Source organism: Nomia melanderi, chromosome 9 (genome assembly GCF_051020985.1).
Source record: "Nomia melanderi isolate GNS246 chromosome 9, iyNomMela1, whole genome shotgun sequence".
Classification (NCBI taxonomy): Eukaryota; Metazoa; Arthropoda; class Insecta; order Hymenoptera; family Halictidae; genus Nomia; species Nomia melanderi.
Window position 1 is genome coordinate 10,681,735 of NC_135007.1, and position 17,817 is coordinate 10,699,551.

The following is a 17,817-nucleotide window of genomic DNA, read 5'->3' on the forward strand; positions in this document are numbered from 1 at the left end:
CTCGCCTTTGCAGGGACGCTTCCACTTATTTCTTCGATGCACGGGAAATATTTAGAATCCAATTACAGCTATTGCTTAAACACACGTCAGCCCGGAACGAAATTTTCAACCGAGCATTAGCGTATCCGACCATATTTTCGGTTGAATTAAATATTAAGCTCGTGAAGTTGCTAATGGGACTGTTTCATTTTACCGGGAACAGTATTAAACATTCACATGCGCAAGCATTAAAGGTACACGCCGGGAACAGCCAACAGTTCCTTTGCAATTCTACTTGTTACCCGGTCCAAATACGCCGCTACCAACAGTATACAATGCAATTCTGCCGAACAGTTGACAATAAACGGGAGCGCACTATTGCTCTCACTTCGTTTAACGTAAAATAAACGAAGTTAACACACCGTGCACCGCTCCGCCGGTTCAAACCACAGCTTAGCGGTTGTAGCAACTGTTTAATAATCCCAGAAGTTACGATTCTCTGTTTAATCGGAACAAACCGAACGGGATTGCATGCAATCGATACATTAGTTACAGATTCATGGATTTGTATTAAGATAATTATATCTCAACCGATAACTGTATTAACCTTAAAACAATCATTTATTCGCTACTAACGTCTCAGAAACATTTTCAATCCATACATTCATCTACATTGAACCCCGAATAGACAGAATATAGTAATGATCACAACATCGTTACATCAAGGTCCCCTTCAAATCAAGACCATTAATTATCTTACATTCTCTACAACCACTAGACTGTTTCTCATTAAAAATCAAGTTTCATCAATTATATTCTTTAATATCCTATCGACTAATCTCCCTAATCTACCAACTAAACGTTCTTCACGTTTCATAGTTCTGTTATCATTTCTCTTTTACTTTCATCTCTAAACCTTCGGAAGTTCCTCGAGCCATGTAAAACCTTCCGCAAATATTCTAGGTAGTAACAAAAATATCCCCCGCGAACAATAACAGACTGTCTCCGAGGATTAACAAATTATACAGGAACGTTCCGCGGATCTCGTACGGAACTTTTAATCCACGCGTTCCGCGAAACGACGCCGGGTTCCTAGAAATATTGACGTTTCCGGGGCTTTATAAATGTCTGGCCCGCTCGCCGAGTCTGTTCCTCTCATTTCGCATGCACGAGCAAAGATTCGGAGCGGCGGACCACCGGAAATTATTCAGTTCGACCATGCATGGAAATTGCCTCTGGCGGAGCGCATCCGTACGCAGAACGCGTACCGCGGCTTCTTCCTTCGAACGGGGGGCTTGTTCCGGTGGGTTTTCGCGTGTTACGCGTCCCGGCGTCCGTGTATCCGTGAGCCCGATCGGCGCAGCAACCTCGGTCGCGCGTGTACTCGTGTAATTAGCCCCGCGATCCGCCCGACGATACCGAAAACGAACGAACGGACGGCATAATCGCGTCGTGAGCTGCCGCGGAAAAATCCGGACCGAAGGAAATCGATCGCAGAACATTGTTCAAACCTTCCGTCGGCAACCGAAATGTCTGGTTTCATTCAAACTTTGCTATTGTAATATTATTCCTGTGAACTCTGGGTTTTCGAAGGTAATGCCAATATAGAAACGTTCATTCGATGGAGCAGGAATTCTGTAAAATTTTCAATGAAATGATGTGGAACGTAGTAAACGTTACTACAATAGGTTGGCTGTTGATAAAGAGGAATATTGTGTTTGCAATGTAATTATTATGATATAATTGATAGATAAATAAAGGGGCTATATCAATCGGGTAACTGAAAGTTACCGAAAAAAATGCTGATGAAGATACTTCCTTTCAGCCAGCTGATGAAATTTGGCTGAGTAACTGAGAGACGTAATTGAAACGAAAACATCAAAGGGGCCGTGTTGCGAAGTCCCCTTTCATCGAGTAACGTGAACGGAGAATTGTAGTTTCGTCCATTAGTTTAATTCTGACGGGAGTTTTCGAAGAAAGGTGTAGTGGAGTTGAAACGATCATCGAGAATATTCTGTTTGCGAACGGAGAACGTTGGAGTACGATTTCCCAGTGTTGGCGAATAATTAATTGAGCAAGAATAACATTTAATGAAAGTTTCATCGTATGAATGTAGTAATTGATTACTGTCTATGATGCCTAAGCCTCCCGCTAGCGTGAAAGGGATCTTTGTACGTCAACGCGAGTTGAAGAATGTTATGAAGAGATCTTTATAGTCTGATCTAAAAACTATGGCACAAAGAGCTCTTGTGCTTTAGAGCTAAAACAGAACAAGTTAGAAGTTCAACTTCCGCAGAAACGATACGTACAAATTAAATGTTAGATAATATAATCATGAAGAGTAACTAGAAATACAGAATAGAACATTGGAAAATAACCGATGAATATACTAAGAAAAATGCTTGAACACTGAAAATTCTAGTCTAAATCACGAGTAACAGAAGTGTAACGTATAGTTACAAGCAAAATTCCTGAACAATTAGTGAGCTTAGCCGAAAGAAACGCTTGGAAGCTGAAAATTCAAATCTGTGTCCCGAGACGATCCGTTAAGTGTCTAATCCGACGTCCTCAATCAGAAATTCAAATTCATAGAACGAATTGCTCGCACGATTCACGGACGGAATCGGTTAATTTGCCGAATGTCCCTGGTCGGAAACGCGTGGCGGTTCTCGCACAAACGCAAACGCGGGCACACACATGCCACACGCACGCACGGTCACAATTAAGACGTTGCATCGCGCGGCGAAGCAATTTGTCCTGTAATCGGCGTTGTCGCACGGCTTTCATGGCAGAACAGAACTCTAGGTTGTTCACGGATTATACAGGCGTAATTAACTTCATTTAATGACCTCGGCTGCGCCACGCTATTCGGCAATTCGAGGAGTACAAAGCGACGACTTGTCGGTCGCAATGCGACCGCAATGACCCCGTCTAGTTCTGAGATTAAAGCGGCCTTCGAACCGGCCCCGATAATAGAAACCGTTCACGTGCGTTTGGCAATCAAATTTTCCATGCGACGAATCTCGCGTAGATTGCGCCACAAGATTTATGCCCGCACTGAAATGTCAACCTTCAAATATACCTTTAAGCAATCAAATACCTATCATTTTCTTTTACACGAGACGATGAAGAATTTGTAGTTCAAACTTTATCATTAAAATCTACTATACCCGTAATAATAATTCAGAATTTCTTACTCCACTAATTGAATAGAGTTTCATTTTCGAACTAAATTCAATGTTTAACTAAAGTAACAATGGAGATTAATATCCATCATTTGTCCATCGATTATTCGAAACAATAGCATCACCAACGAGCAATTACCTCACCTAAAAGTAACGAACATCTTTCACGAACTCCTCTTTGCGAACAATAAGAACAAAAGGTGTCTGGAAACACGAAAAGGAAGAGCCGAACGACAACAAAAGTTCCCGAAAGCAATCGCCGTCGCATACCAAGAACCCACGGGTCTGGTTTGTGTGGCGCAGTTGAAGCGCGATCGAAATGCGCGCCAGTCCCTTTTAACCAGAGTATTTAACAAGTAATAATCAACGAAACTCGCGTTGCACGTCGATCGAATCTTGAACGGAACGCGACGGTTGCTGGGAACCAGCCGGAAAAAGTCGAGCGGAACGCGAGCCCGGAGATGAGAGTCGGAGCGAGCCGTCAGATAAGCTAACAAATGTCCCCAATGAATAATAATAAGTGGCCCGGTCCAATTTGTATTGCATTTACATTCGGCGACGTCCGTGGACGTAATTTATATGGCCGGCCGCCGTGCGCTCGGCTCGCTCGCTCGCTCGCTCGCTCTCCTCCCCGGCTCTGCGCCTTGTTTCGTTTCTTCGTTTCCTCACCGGCCAGCTAGATAAGATCAAATTAAGCCTGCTTTCTATGCAACGATTTTTATGCGCGATGCCGCGTCACGGACGACCGCGGATCCTCTTTCTTCCCCCGACGGAACCGGCCGCTGCCCTCGTTCCCTGGTCATCGGTGTACCACTCGCAATCGGCTCGATAAATTGATGTCATTGCGCAACCGTGATTGACGCTGGATCGATTTTGTCCGTTCACGATCGGTGTATCCGGGAAAGAGTCGTCATTCTGACTTTGATGAAGTTTCATTCGTCGATCGCTTCGGGAGTGATTTAATAGTGATCCGTGGTTCGACTTCGATGAAACTTGGATCACCAATGAATTACTTTACACATTTTATTGGTATATTGATTATCTTTCTTTAACACATTGAACGTCGCGTAAATTTCAGCTACTAAAAACGCGAGTGTCGGTGATTATATCGATACATTTTTAAACGTCGATTAAACCAAAACTTCTAACTTACGGAAGAGAGTAAGGAATTCAATTTTGTAAATTTTACTTTGGATTTGTGTCGTACGTATCTAAAATATTTCATAAACGTAGGATTAGCGATTAAACGATAGACTAAAAACGGCGCTCAATGTGTTAATATCGGTACTTCATTGTGTATCTTGGAAACTGAATCGTGAAAGAATACAGAAAAGAAAAATGGTTGAAACAGAATTCACTTATATATGCAAATTACATTAAACTCGAATTGTATAAGGTACGTTGAAAGTAATGCTTTTCGTTCGGTCCTTTGATCAAATACAGAATACGGTTGAACTGAAATGTTAATGTTTAAAGCATCCCTCCTTCGGTGAAACATCATTGGACCATCCTCTATAATTGGAATTCGGTTCCAAAGTGTCCAAAACGCGCAATTAGCCCCGCCCCGAACACGATCAGTGCGCGCGCTACAGGAAATATCGTTTGACCGATCACCTTTCGAGCACCGTTTAGGTTGCAGGCCGCTGATACACTGTGAATCGCAACGTATCCGTTCTGCAATTACAAGCTGCGAAACATAACATTGTGTATGTATTATCGTTGAATAACGTTGCAGTGACTGTGCGTGCCGGCCGTTAAATCAATTTCCGTTAATTAACACATATCAAGCTGGATAACGAAACCTTGTCAGTTCACAGGCAGTCGCCAATAGCCAACTGACGAAGTATCGTCATTTGACTCCTGGAGTAAATGCGTGACTCCTGTTTTTTGTCGAATCGAAATCAATTGGAATAAATCGTTTGCCAGGGAGAGAGATTTTTATAGGAAAAACACGTGGAACACGCGTGATCAGTTAAAAGTTAAGTTAAGAAAAATTGTTTAAAATTTTGAGGAAAATTTAAAGAAAAATTAGTTTCAAGCAAAATCACTGATCAGCGAGGCGTTATCAATTTACGGTCGAATGCCGCCGTAATGGCGACTTCGGTCCTCGGTATTTAGAATCGACCACTGCAACTGAATAATTCAGTTATTCAAATAACGAGGGATTCGTATGTTCTTCTTTTCTAGTACGGTATACCCATTAACCGAGTCACCAATCTTAAATTACATTGTAACTATAATTATACCGAAAATTCTTGGATTTCACATCGGCACACATACAATTCAATTATGCAAATATGCTTCGAAGAACTTTTCCCCTAGTCTCTATTTGCCTGATTTAAGTGGACAATTAACACTAGACAATCTACTTTTCATTTCTTCCTTTACAATTATCAGAGGAACACATATTCTTCTTTGAGAAATTATTAATGTACTAGGTAATACCCAACCTGCAATACAAGTCCATAAAAACCGCAACGAAACCACTCTCGCAGGTTCTATAGAGAAAATGAAAGACCAATGTAACTTCTCGATCGCAGGCTCTATTGTAATTAAGATTTCCATGTACAATTTAATTTCTGGTGCATAGATCTTTCAGAGATTTAACAAATTTTTATCTGCAAGGGGTTAATTGTAATTTGGTCGGCGATCGTGCAGCGTTCCAGAGAAAATGGCCGATCAGCGACGGAGTGGGCGGAAACGCTGCTGGAACGAGGCGCGAGAGACCCCGACAAAGACGACGATTTCGTTCCGAAACTCGTTGGCCAACGTTCGATGGGACACGCGAAGGCGGGCGGAATCCGTTTCAACGTAACACCGTAATTATTTAACGGCGGAGGACGAGCCGGCCGACCGCGCGGTATTAATACGTTCCCACGGCAAACAACCGTCGGAAATTATATTCGTCCATTGAGCGGCGGAGACCGCTTAAACCGGTTGCAATATTTACCCGGAATACGACGGAACGTTTTGCAACAATTCGTTCCGAGCGCCGCTGGAATTCAACGGAGCTGTTTATTTATTTTTCGACTTTCGTCGCGCGGGGATATAAAACTCGCGGGAAGTAATACAGTGTCACCGAGAAGAATAAAAAAAAGAACCGATTAATAAGGAAAGCGAAAAAACGCAGAGGTAATTTGTATGCAGCACACATCGAGCGGATCGATAAACTTTCGATTATTTCCCGCAGCGACGTGCACACGAGACGTAAAACACCGGTGAATGACAAGAACCCCTATTACTTAATATCATTCCATTAAATTCCATATTTTTCACGGAATATTTCGAGCACAACGCATTATCGTTGAACACCTGGCTCGACGATGGCAGCTTTAAAATATATATTCCTCTATGATTGAAACGTGATACGTCGGAGAGTAAGCACAAACAAAACGACAGTTTCAACGAGCAAATCCTTGAATTCGTGCTTCAAATTTTCGACAGAATGATCGGTGGGTTCGCGGATCGCGGACGCGAGCACGCGCGATTACCGTTGAACCGTGCGTAAATAAAACTGAAAAGACGAGGCGCCCCGGCATCGGGATTCCTTCCGCGCGGATGAAACGTCGGGGATCGGCGAGCTCGGTGTTTTGATTACGGTGACAATTTCACCGGAAGCATAAAAGTTTCACCGTTTGCTCTGGCCCGCCTCGGCTTGATTTTAATAAAAGGGAACGAGCGGAACTGGAAGTTCGGCTTTTCCAGGGCGGCGCGCGGGTCCTTGGAAGTTTTCGCCACGGGACTTTTCCTTGGATATTTATTCGAAGTTCGAGGAGAGGATGCAACGAGGCTACTTGGCCGCGCGACCTCGTCGGGGATCGAGAAATTGCCGGCGAAGAGAGCTCCCGGGAATCACCCTCGGAGCTCACGATTTTATGCGGTCGCGTCAACAGGTCGATTTCCATCGGACCGATCGTGTTCGTTCGGCCGCCGGAACATCCGCCGAATTTATAGAATAATCGAAGGAACTTCCTCGAACGACCCCCGCACCCGGCGCTTTAAACAAGCCGAGCTTTGAGAGGGTGAATATTGCACTATCAATTTCATTTATCAACAACTGTAAATTTCATTTTCTCTGACAGCGTGATTGTGTTTAAGGTGGACTGAGTGCTAAGTGGATACAGTTGGATTGTTAGGAATATCACAGAAGCAGCTAATCGTTAGATACAAAATTTAAACGAAAATTAAATTTCGAACTGACGCTCTGAGCAAGCCGAACATGGAGAGGGTGAATACTGTTAATTGTAAATATACTTAGTTTAAAGTAGATACAATTGAATCCATATAAGAAACTGAGTTAAAGGTTAGACACGAGTCAACAAGTTTCACTAACTAACGAATCCGTGCATTTGAATTTCAAACAGTTATTAAATACTACCGCGAGAAGATTCACGACTTACGCGAATGAAACGGAAAGAACGATTAATCCGTTGAAGCGGTAAACGACCGTCCCTTAATGGAACGTCGCGTTAAAAGGTTGCAAGTATTTCTTTCCCGCGCGCCCGGCAACGCGTCGTAATAAAGCGCGCCAATAATTTCAAACGGGTAAAATAATTTGAACGATGTCCAACAGCGGTAGCGTCGCCGGCAAATTAAAAGAGGAGCGATCGCGGTCTCCGAGTGCGGCAATTAACGACATCGGTCATGCACAGGGGACGAAAGCGGCGCGCCGCGGCGTCGCGATAACGGATTCCTGCGCGGCGGCGCGTGCTCGTTAGCCGAGCAACAAAAGTGCACCGTTTCCTTTGGCCGGCGACCAAAAAATTAGGTCCACGCGCGCCGCGGAAAGTTTGTTCCGCGGCTCTGATCAGTTTCACGCGGCCGCCAATTTATCGGACGTCCTGGAATGTTTTCACGTCGTATCTGCGAGAATGACGGGGGAAAAAACGACCGTGGAATATCAATGAACGCGATCGGGTATGCGCGATGAGTTTAATCTCGCTCCCAGAGGCGCGGGACCAATGGAAACCGTGCGAAAAAAAACACTGCCAGGACCAATCCCCATGCTGATCGAATTGCTCGGGGGAAGTGAATTTGTTGTAAGTGGCTGAAAAATAAATGGCCTCGTTCGCCGTTACGGTGGAAGCGTTTCGCTCACCGTAAAGCGCGAAGGTAGGAAAAACAGGTCCTTTTTAACGACTCTACAACATTTACACTCTCGAATGTGACTTGATAAAGTGACTTTAATAATTCCTTCATCGTGGGAGAGCTAGAAATTGAACGCGTAACAATATTCAACAAGTATTACACATCACATTTGAATATTACTGATAACCCGTCGATAAAAGCATCTAATCGAATATCAATCAAAACTAAACTAACATTATCGACGAACGAAAGACTACCTTCGCAATGCTACGTAACACTAGAACTACCAGACGGTCAGAATGACATTTCCGATTTCCTCATTTACAATTACTGAAAAGTTACAGACACTTCTACGAAAAATCATTGACTAATTCAGTAACAAACTGAAACGCAACTCAATTGAAATCTCGATAAACGCACGCTTACGGTTTCTATAAAGAAATCTGTAAAAGTCAGTTCACGTGATCGTTCCAGTGTTAACCTCAAACAACTTCCCTTCTTCGCAATACAGCTAACCAATGGAAGTCAAGGCAAGATCACATCGTCTCCACTCGCCAAGCTGAAAGAACACCCTAAACCGATTAAGCAACCGCATTTACGACTGGACATGAGTTAGAATCCAGATGTGCGCAGCCTACGTGCAACATTCTCTGCGAGTAACTGATCCCCGTTCCGGCCGGGAGACGCTTAAATCCTCGGGAAGTGGGCAGCAATTATATCCAGCAGTTAATTAGAAAGTAGTAGGACACGTCAGGGTTGCTATTCGTTCGTTTCTCGTTGGTGGTCGTCGGACGGACGCCCATCTCCGTCGCGTTCCTCTGCTGGTCCAGGGGATGTGGCATTGGCCCGTCGAGACGCCCGTTAAAGGATACGCTCGTATCCTTCTACGGCGGGATACGCACGCCGCGGCCGAGGATTTACGAGCAATAAAGTAGCAATAACGATGGCTACATTGGTGTCCTGCGAGCCGGCCGAGTATGCTGCATTGTACTACCGCGACACCCGAGCGGATCCCGGCTGCCACGGCTATCCAGGAGAGAGAGCCGGCCTCTCCGGCGTCCTTTGGGGACAATGCGCTTTATGCCGCGAACGAACGGCCCCCGAGCTTTTCCGTACAGGTGTTTACGTTCAAGTTTACGACCGCCGCTAGAGTCGGACGGATTACGTCGCGTTTGCGGCGGTAATTTTTATTGGCTCGGGGGCCTCTCTTCCTTTTTAATTTGTTTCTTTGTGCGGCTACATCGAGATCACTCCGAGCCACGGTATTGTACAGGAGAAACCTTGTAGAGGACAATTTAGCACTGTTGCGTTAAATTAGTCGCGAAGTGGTCGTTGAAAGATGCTTTCACACAGAAAGTGTACGGCGTGAAGAGGGTATGCAATCTAGTAAGCTTTCTGTCATCCGGCGTTTGCAGAGAATGTTGAATGCGAGCTAGAGAATTCGATGCAGGGATTTGGAAGTGTTGAATATTGAGTAAAAGGTATTGGTAAGTTAAGTTAGATTGTAATATAGTTATACAATACGTTAATGGTATCGTTCATAATCATTCGAAGTGTGTTTCATTCGAGTGATATTTTTTGTTTTAGTCTCTTGGTATTCCAATGATGGTTTGAATTTTATCTCGGAAAAGTGACCGCTGTTACAGGACACTGTAACAAGGACGCGAAAATATTTTTAAACGTTGAAATATAGAGAGGTACCAATGGTACAGTAAAATATTTGAAGAAATACCGAATTTGTTATACAATGCTCCGAATTCTTTTTGTGTCTATATCTAGGGGCTTGCCTCGCCATGTTGTGCCTGAAATTTCTCCGACCCGGGGTTATTTTTGCCTCGCGTATCCACAGCCCGAACACGTTAAACTGTTAAAAATAATACAATCACGCAATTCCTCGGGCATGTATGAACGCGAAAACTGCTGACCGGAACAAGGAGCAAGAGCGCGATTTTATTCGGTTCGCGGGTTAGCCCGTTTCGCATTTAAAACACGCGTTCTGCTGAAGTAGGTACAGCGATTTGCTCGCGTTTAATAGAATATTAGAAAATGGGGGAAAAGGCTTGATTATCTTCGGAGAATATTATTCCTTTATTCGAATCAGTGATTTCCATCGTCGACTATCTTCCTTCGCGTTACAGGACGTTTAATTGCACGAGATAAACTGTTGAAAAAATCCACAGAAACATTTATCCGAAGCTAAATGCTGTATTTATAGAAATCATCGAAATATACGATTTTTCTATTTTCAAACGAAAAATGTAACGAACAAAATTAAATGACTGATTACATTTAGCACTAGAAGCACCAAACAGCCAAACTGATTTTTCCAAACTTTCCTATAGGAATTCCAAAAGTGCATTTATTCAGATTTCAATCGGCTTGCGATTCAGTTATTTAATAAATTTCTCCAGTAATCTCTCGAAGAAGCGACTATCTTTTTAACCCTTTGCACTCGGGAGGTGACTCACAGTCACCGCTTGATTTGACGCAGAAACTATAAAATCTGATATTTAATGATGAACTTTGCACAACGCCTGAATACGTGAAATATTGAAATAAAATGGCTCTCTTCCTAAATGTACTTTTGATTTCCCTTCGAGTTAATTTCAAAGAATATCGTCTTTATCTCGTAAATGTTGAATATGTCTAGTGAAAAAACTTCCGAGTGCGAAGGGTTAATAATTGTGAAAGAAAAATCCAGGAATTGATCGATTCGACCTATTCGGTAGTTCTAACGCGAAACAAAGAGAAGTGGAATGAACGTAAACGTTATGAAAAGAAATTCGAACAAAACGAGCACGGAAGAGATTAAGACAATCGCGAAACGCAGAGGGAGAGTAACATTTCACCGTTAAATCACAGGTGATAACGGGCGCGCGTAAGCGCTTTTTCAGGCAAAAGCTGTGAAATCGCATTCCGTGAACACGGGGCGAAACTCACGGAGCCACGGCCCTCCAACATTTCACAGAAGAAAAACGAATGAGTCACGAATTCGGGGGAGCGGGTTAACTACCGCGTATTTAAGAGTCGAGAGGCTTCCCGTGGGACAGAAGTTGCATCGTATCGCAATGACGATAGCCGAAACGGTTTAACGTTCTCCGCGACTCCGAGCTGGTAATGGCTCCAGTCGGAATAGTTTCAGAAAAATGGCCCTGCAGGCTGAACTTGAATAAACGCCGGCACACTGCGCTGGCCCGGATAAAACGATTTACTAGCGCCCCGCGAGTGGATAACGCTATCCATTTGTACGTAATTCCAACATGGCCGTGCCTTATCCGCACCCGAAACTGTTATGGCTAAACGAGTTTTCGTTTCGTGTCGCGGACGCTTGTCGTCTGGCAATGAAAATAACTGACGTCGCTGTGTCCCTTATTCCTAGGTGAATTCCCGCTTCCATTCGCGGCGTTACGTGCAGTTGGTATTACACGAGAGCTCTGTATTACTGAATCATAGCGAGCTTCAGATAACGGAATGAAGATAATGAAACTACGTTCCAATATTTCGAATCGCACGGTATTAATATAAGATTTAATACTGCACGAACGAAACTAACGTTTGGAGGATGTTTCTTTATATATTTTCCAAGTCGTGTTAACACCGAGATGAAGTTATTCTTAATTAATTCAAGTTATCGACAGATTAAAGACGGTTCAGTGAAATCTGTAATTTTACTGACTAATTTACGAATCGCAGGAAATACGAGAATGGAATTCCGGATCGTCTAACGAGGACAGTTGTTTTGTCGAATATTGCTCGTTCCGCGGCAACCTGCAGTACAATTCCAACAGTAAAACTACGCGACAATCGCAAAGCCGTAGCAGTTTCGTGGAACGGCGAGCAATTATTCCAGCCCTTGTAAACGTCTGCGAAGCTACGCGTTACGTCTTAATTACGTCCACATCATCGGCTGCGAGTTCTGGAATTCCGTTACTAACGGAGTCGCCGGAAAGAATGTACATGGATTAAGTGGAACGAACGTGATTTAATTCTATTGTAATGTCCTGGAATGCTAGGACCCCTTTTAAGCGACACTAATATACTTGCCAGGGGAAAAGGGACGAGACACATGCAACGAGGCGCCTGGAGGAAGAACGGGACGCACGAGGAGAGGAAGAAATTAAATTACTGGAGGACCGATATGCTCTCATTCTGAATAGCAGATCACTGAAAGAACTTTAAATCTTCAAAATCGTGGACATTCATTGATACCCGAACCTCTATCTCTACATCCTTAAACTCTAAATTACTAAACCATCGATACCACTTTGTTTCCAATGCCCGAAGAAAACCCTTGAACCCGTGGAATCATAAATCATCGACGTCATAACTCTCTATACCTCGGATCTTTGAACTCTAAATTACTAGCACCAACACTTATTTTTCAATAGCTGATCATTAAAAGAACTTTAAGCCTCTAAAACCATGGACCACCATTAATCTCTGAACTCCAGATTACCACAGCATCAATAACCTTTTGTCACTACACGGTCACTAAGAGTACCTTGAGCCAACGGAATCATAAATCACTGGACGTATAACTGCCTGTACCTTAGATCTCTAAACTCCAGATTACTAGAACACCGATACTCACCAGCTGAATGCCAACACAGAGAACAGCCTCTACAGAGAGATAGAGATAGAGATAGAGAGAGAGAGAGAGAGAGAGAGATCGGTATGAAACGCAAAGAAGGGTGAAAGACACGTAGACACAAATGTGACAAAAGAAGGGGTACAGGGACGACGGGAAAGGGGTAACTGCGAGGACAAGACAGGAAAGAGGATGCATTGACATCTCTGAGGAACGGCGCAGACCCTAATGGGGAGGAAAGAAAGAGACTCTCTTAATCTGTTCTCTATGTGCGACTGGGATTCGAGGAATGTGGATGGCACCGGCATTGTACTCGGCCGATGGTATCCCTTCGAACCAGCGAATCTCCTATTCTACTTGTCGAGCGTCTTTCGCAGTGGCTCTCATTTGCGTGTTTGCCGCAACAAAGCTATCGGGCCGTCACGCTCCGATGCGTTTGAATCGTCGCGACTCCGTGCTCTCGTGTGTACGATTCCCGTCCTCAAAACGGCGCCGCCTTTCTCAGCCGCGAATGAAAAGAGGTGAACTTTCCTCCTGTCGCAATCGAGAGCCGGAATTGAAAGCGGCTCGTTAAACATCGAGGGGCGCGCCACCATGGAAGCGTGAAGCCGAGGCGTGAATATTTTATGCGCGATACACAGCCCCCAGCATCCAGGATACGCTGCACGGAAACAGGAAACTGATAAGGGTGTAACGGGCTATGAAATATGATAAGATGATTCCGGATGAGAATTGTTCCGGCCCGTCTTCCCCGGCAACCGAACAGTCGGAGACACTTTCGGCAGCGCTGGCGGCCAGGCTGATTACGAAATAACGCGAGTTGAAACATTATTAGCGCGGACTGTGAATCTTTAATGCCGCGTGATTTAAAAATGATAGCGAACGCGTTGATTATCGCGGGTTAATTTATAATCGAAATATTATGCATTAGCCGCTTATAATTTATACATAGAAACTGAACGGGAATTATTAAGCATTAGTTTTCCATAATTCAGTCATATAATTTGGAACTGAATAATGTATCGTCCGCTTTTTATATGGAACCTTCGCGATTTAATGGTAATGGGATCTCCGAGCTTTGACGTTTAAAGTTGAAAGCTTTAACTGAATGATTCCATTATTCAAATAACCAAAGACTGATGCTTGGTTTTCTGCTTTTCTAGTATTCAACCCTTTGCAAGTATTTCGCTAGAAATATTCAACATTTTCTAACTAGACAAACGCGATACTCTCTGAAACGAACTCGAAGAGAAATCACAGGTGAATTGAGAAACAAAGCTTCTTTATCCCAATATTTCACACACCGATGCATCGTACGCAGTTCAGTATTAAATATGAAATTTTATAGTTTCACATCGAATCAAGTGGTGACTGAGAGTCACTTCTCGAAGGGTTAAAATACTTCATAGCTCAATTGGATTTCCAACGGAAAAAGATTTTAGAAGTAGAAAAAAGATATCATCCCCAAAACTATCAGAAGACTCGACGTCAAGTTCGAAAGAACTGCAGTGTATTATGTATCGCGTCGAATATGAAACCGCCATTCATCTCCGCCCTTTGCCCAAAGAAGCAGCCCCAAAAGGCAGATTAAATTCCTCCCGAGGCTGGGCTTGTTCTTCATGCCGTATGTCGCCCGAAACACGACGGCGGTTACAATACCCCGTTACAGCTCGTATCCGGCGCGGCACATGCTTCCTGTTTGCTGTTAAATAAAGCCTTTAGCTTCTACCGGACGAAACTAACGACGCGCGTTTGCCGTGCAAACACTGCTGCCATTAGTCGCGCGAGCAGAAGGGATATTACGAAGTTAAGGGGTAAATTTATATGTCGACGATCGCTGCTCCCCCGCTAAAACGCGGTGCATCATTGACGCTACTTTCAGTAATTAGCCCCCTCCGATCCCCGTCGCGCACCCCCCCGGAAAGCCCGCCCGTAATTACGTGGCGATTTGCCGCGGCATCCTCCAACCCCTGTCTACGCTACGGTTTGTCGAATTAGCCGCTTTGTATTTTGTTCGCGCCACCCGATCGCTGCTTTGTTGATAAAACTACGCCCGCCCCCTATTTTCCTCGTCGTTTATTGTTACCCGCCAATTAATTGGGTGTTTTAGTGTACACGATACTTTCGTTTATGGTTGCGCCGACTGGACTCGAATAGTTTGTTCTGCGATAATGGAAAGCGCGCCATTTAATGGAGGCGTAATATTATTTGTACGGCGTAATTGGGAATTGATTGAATCAATTGAAATTTCTTGTTGGTACGGCTAATGCGCGAGTTTCAATTAAAGATATCTTCTTTGTATGATACGAAAGAAATTTTATTCGTTGTTTGTTTTTTAATATTATTCATGATTTCTGTGAGATAACATTTGTAGAATATGTTTGGATTAGAACGGGATCGTGTTTGGTAAATAGATTTACTGCAGCTGCACATGCTGTTCGTAAATGGGAGACAAGTTACCAACCAGCAGTCGTGGCCGAGTGGTTAAGGCGTCTGACTAGAAATCAGATTCCCTCTGGGAGCGTAGGTTCGAGTCCTACCGACTGCGGAATGGTGGGAATTTATTTTTTTATTGTTTTTTTCTGGTACAATGTATTATGTGTATACTACTACTGATTTGTATGAATATTAGTTGGAATAAAATTATTATATACAATTTAATGTTTGTGGCATATTCATATCGTTTGTTGTGCTTTTTAAACGAGGGTACTGTAATTTCTTTCTTGAAACGAGTTTAGACAAAAGCTGAATAGAAACGTGGAATTTTCAACGAATCAGTTCGCTGTTTGCGTAAATGCAAACGGTCAGGTTTTTGTAGCTGCGTTAATGTATCAATTATTGTGTTCAACAGACCATGTGTAGAAGTGGGCCGTTATAACGAACGTGCTTCACTCTTCCACGTTTCGCGGGTTGTTACAATAGGAACACAAAAAAATTAACTCGAACCGAGGGAATTTCGGCTGTTCCTGAAATGAACTCAAATTTTGTCCAGTTTACTTACAATTGTGCCATTAACGAGCAGTTACTGTGGCGAATAAAGTCACGAATTAATTTTAACAGCTTCGAAGTTAAAACATTTATATGGAAACATAAAGAGTTAGAGAAACCTTACAAAAACGCAATAGGCGATCGACTTAACACTAGAGTCTAGCATAAAATACACTATAATAAGAGTTTAAATATTTTTTTACTACTGTTCTAAAGTTTTCACTGATTATACAAAAACAGTAAAATTGAAGCTACAAGGGTTTAAAAAAGTTCAATAAGATTCATAAAATAGTTCTGGAAAATCCTGGAAAAGTATTTCTCTGGAATGGAAGACAGGAAGATTTTTAAGAAAATTTTGTTTTTGAATTTAATCAGATGGACCACTCAGAAAGCCCCAATTCCCAGGCCCCTTGCACTGAGTACAAGGAGTGAACGATCATCGATGACTGAGGAATCGAACAGTGTCAACTCCTCGAGTCTTCCTCACGCTCAGGGAAAGGAGCTACGCCTCCTCATCGTGGTTACATCAACTCTCTGTTTGGGCAGAGATCGAAAAGAAGATCTACTACAGAAATGATCCTGTGAAGTACGATCTTGCTTTTCCTCGGTGCGACGAGGGTATATATGCTACTTAGCGGACTATTTCAGCAGCGAGAAACAAGTTGAAGACGTAGCCACCTATACGCACAAATTTGAAGTAGCCTATGATGATGATGATGACATCGCCACGTGCTGTCTATTTAAAGACAACGAGAATCATATAATTCACGATTCAATCATAGGAAAGATTCATATCGTAGCATTCGTATGAAACAGTTTTCTTCGCAGTCATGCTCCATTTGCCCAAAAGTAGATATACAGATACAATGAAATTATTAATGAGCCATTTACATAAACTTCATGAAACTTCCTCATGAAAAACATTGAAACAATTACTAAAATAAAATGAACAATATTAATATTTTTGAAATAAATAAAATAATAATTAAAAGCTGACCAAAAAACATCGGTTGAACAGAATCTTCATGCTGTATCCAGCACGAGAGCTGAATTTTGATAAATTGTAAAAAGTATATCAAAATGTATGTTATAATAACATCTCTGCGAATGGATACACTCGAATATTTATTTCCTTCTACCTTACAATGTTAATTTTCACGGGCATCTTTGTATGTTACGTATTGATCGCATCACGGGCTGCATAAAGCGACCCCATAACGATTTCCCGAGGCAGTCTTCGCATCTTTCGTCACCGCCATTTGCATGACACAGGAACGAATTAGCCGAGGCGTGTTGGTCCGGTGGCGCGTCTCGCCGCCGCTGTTTTCGCCGTCGAAACGTTGCGGACGCGTGGGTGTCGTTGAGTAACCCACACGCCTATCTCGGCGACGTGGGTGGACACATGTGTCGGTTGTTTGCCGCGTGCGATGGCCCACAGTAACAAGACAAGAGGACGGTATACAATGTGAGCATACGTTACTTACAGGCACCCACATTCGCCATTGTGTCAGGGTGTCATACTCATCCTTGTTCCCCTTTTCTGCCTCCTATTCCCGGACCTTATTACTTCTTCCCCTGATTGCTTCTTCTTTTAACTCATTTCGTATAATACATTCGGCGAGAAAAAAAAACAAATAGTAGACAGTAATATACTAGGAACTCCGAGGTGTTTTTACGTTCGATCCCGACTTCCTTTTTCCATTACTTTCTCTATTCTCTTCGAATTTTCTATTGTTGTCCTTTGGAAGTCACGTCCATTGTTCTCGCACACGACTTCTGAACTCTGCGCCGTGGAAAAAGAGGAAATCTGGAGTCGCGGAAACACCGGGCACAGGGAGTTAATTGTTGGCACGAAGTTTCTTCGACCAAGGAAACTACAAGTGTCCCACTGCTTCGGAACGATCAATTGTATCGCTGAACGGCTCGCAGAAGTTCGGAAGCATAAATTTTTCTCGAAGTGAATTCAACCTTTTAGCGGAGTGTACACGT

The 17,817-nt window shown here is 43.2% G+C and overlaps 1 protein-coding gene and 2 non-coding genes across 3 annotated transcripts in view; 1 reads left to right on the forward strand and 2 right to left on the reverse strand.

The window, feature by feature from the left end:
- Positions 1-17,817, reverse strand: part of alpha-Man-Ia (alpha-Mannosidase class I a) — a 611,213-nt gene that overhangs the window by 459,474 nt on the left and 133,922 nt on the right. The window lies entirely within an intron of this gene.
- TRNAS-AGA (transfer RNA serine (anticodon AGA)) lies at positions 15,307-15,388 on the forward strand. The gene has a single exon. It is a non-coding gene; the product is annotated as a tRNA-Ser (tRNA).
- LOC116432849 (small nucleolar RNA U3) lies at positions 16,208-16,424 on the reverse strand. Its single transcript, XR_004236181.1, has one exon. It is a non-coding gene; the product is annotated as a small nucleolar RNA U3 (small nucleolar RNA).